The sequence below is a fragment of the Rhipicephalus sanguineus genome, chromosome 10 (assembly GCF_013339695.2).
Source record: "Rhipicephalus sanguineus isolate Rsan-2018 chromosome 10, BIME_Rsan_1.4, whole genome shotgun sequence".
NCBI classification, from domain to species: domain Eukaryota; kingdom Metazoa; phylum Arthropoda; class Arachnida; order Ixodida; family Ixodidae; genus Rhipicephalus; species Rhipicephalus sanguineus.
The window spans coordinates 123,614,384-123,616,927 of NC_051185.1; the positions used below are offsets into that span (position 1 = coordinate 123,614,384).

The window sequence follows — 2,544 nt, forward strand, 5'->3', positions numbered from 1 at the left end:
TTGCTAGCTGCAACGAAGGTGGCGAGCAGATCAGGCCATTGTTGTAACGGACCGTCGGCGAAAACACACAGTAGAGCTTGTTTCACGAATCACTGATGGAAAATATGCGGCAAATGGCATGAGCACAGTTACTTCATGCCAGATAACAGCCAGTGAACCGTACAGAAAAGCTGGCACGCTACACAAAATGCGAAACGATGACAGCTGAGCTGCTGCCAACGCAAAACGACGCGACGACGCCAACGGCGTCTCCGCAGTCGCCGGTGCACAGCACGATCGCGAAGGACACGTTTCAACATGAGTGCCGCCGAAGCTGATTGCACGGTGCGCCGCATGGTGCGCCGGGTGCGCTGCGTGCGTGCCTGCGTTAGGGAGCCTAGCCTGCGTTTTGCCGGTTTTACTACTGTTGTCAGTCGCTGCTGTGCGAGCGTGCTGTTACAGGCATCGTTGTGAAACAAATTATTTTGGGGGTATGGTTGTCTGCGTCATTTGTTTGAGTAAAACCGACGGTAACCGCTCTTTTGACATGCCGTTTTTGTATATTGGCCCTTCTCGAGAAAACATTCGAAGAATCATTGAGATAGTCGTTGTGCACTCGTACTTTCAGACAAAATGTCTGAAAAATGTCTCGAACTAGGCGTTATGAACTTCTTTGGCAAAATAGACTCTGGGTATGCCGTAGCTGTTGAAAATGCTAATAAAGATTATGCAAGCACATTTGAGGGGAGAATTAATGCTATATTTAAAAAAAATGCATATATTTTTGGTCTTCTCGTAAACTAAGACGTTTTTTAGAGGTTTTGTGTTTCGTGGGAAGAAACTGCAGTCACGTTTACGTATGTGCGTCACCCATTCACCTTTCTCCTAAGCACGCAAATAATCGCGAGAAATGCCACGAATGCAATGCATACATGCTCGCACAATTATCCATGAATTATTTCCTCAATCACATATTTTCCGAAAGATAAAAATTAGCGGCGGTTTCCATATGTTGCAAAATCAGTTTCACGCATTGTCAGATGAACTAGCGTGTAGCGGTTTGCATCCAAACAGCTTTGAAATGTCCGCACGGCCATCTCCTGTCGACGTCCTCTTGATATCCACGCCTGGATTATTGAAAACGTCCACGTGCTATATATTCTTGGACGTCTGTCGGAAGACCTTCTTTGGACATCCAAAACGCGACGTCCGCTGCACGCCCCGTGAACCGCCGTTCTGGGACGCGGACGTTAGGCTCTTCTTCGGACGTCGTCAGGATATTCGTTGTCCATTGGGGTGCTGTGCACCGGCGACTGCGGAGACGCCGTTGGCGTCGTCGCGTCGTTTTGCGTTGGCAGCAGCTCGGCTGTCATCGTTTCGCATTTTGTGTAGCGTGCCAGCTTTTCTGTACGGTTCACTGGCTGTTATCTGGCATGAAGTAACTGTGCTCATGCCATTTGCCGCATATTTTCCATCAGTGACTCGTGAAACAAGATATACTGTGTGTTTTCGCCGACGGTCCGTTACAACAATGGCCTGATCTGCTCGCCACCTTCGTTGCAGCTAGCAAGCAGCTATTCGGATAACCTACTTCTTTCGGTAAGTGAAATTAAGTGTGCCTGACTTTTCGTCATTACTGCTAGAACTTTTGACAGTTCTTTGCTGGTGGTTGAATCTTGGTCGAACGCGAAACTATATACGGAGGACGCGCCGTTGCGAATCGTAAGCCAGACTTACTTGCCCTATTCCAGGTCGGTCATCTTGTTCTTCTGCGGGTTACAGCTCGTGTGTGGGTGGGTGTATGCGTGCGAGCGAGTGTTTGCTTGCTTGCTTGCTTGCTTGCTTACAACCATGCCGGCCTGTCGCTGACAAATAGTGCAACGATTCTACAACAGGTGCCTCGCTTTGTGAGTAGTTATGATTGTCGTTAATAAATACATGACAGCATTTTTGCACATCTGTAATTGGAAATCTGTCTTTAGAATGACTTGATGCTCAATTATTTGTTGTAAATTATACCTAGCTTACTTGCTTCTTCTTGTATGCAGCTTTTCTTCACCGCTGTTTGTACAAGACATGAGGCCCGAGACCACGCCAGCTTGTGTGAAAGCCAGCGCAGTTTCTTTGACGGGACCTGGAGTGCATTCATGCAGAACTTGAATTTATGTTGCTGCTGCGTCAATCAGCTTCACCTTGTGCGGTCACCTTCTGTCGTATTTTGTGCCACATTCGGTGCGCTTTATTCATTAATAAAGCCGCTTTTACAAGATCATTGGATAATTTATTGTTTCTGATAAGCATGATTATTTGTGCGCCATACACTAAACGTCATTTATGAAGTACGTGTTCATCCTCTGCATGTTCAGATTTATTATTTGTTCAGTAGTAAACCGATGTGAATCCTACATGGAAATTGGATATAAGTAGTGTGCAGAAGAAAAGTAAGGTCACAAAGAAGCGCTTGTTTGTGTCCTTTTATTGTCTGCGTCTCGATTTTTGAGCTGTATTTACAATGAGCCCATTGGTGCCCCGCTGGATATATAGTGAGGCTTTTGGTCATTATCA

At 46.3% G+C, this 2,544-nt stretch overlaps 1 long non-coding RNA gene across 1 annotated transcript; it reads left to right on the forward strand.

The window, feature by feature from the left end:
- Nucleotides 1-1,549: 1,549 nt before the first annotated feature.
- LOC125760214 (uncharacterized) lies at nucleotides 1,550-2,230 on the forward strand. The gene is made up of 3 exons (XR_007417843.1): nucleotides 1,550-1,578; nucleotides 1,731-1,886; nucleotides 2,028-2,230. It is a non-coding gene; the product is annotated as an uncharacterized LOC125760214 (long non-coding RNA).
- The last annotated feature ends 314 nt before the right edge of the window (nucleotides 2,231-2,544 follow it).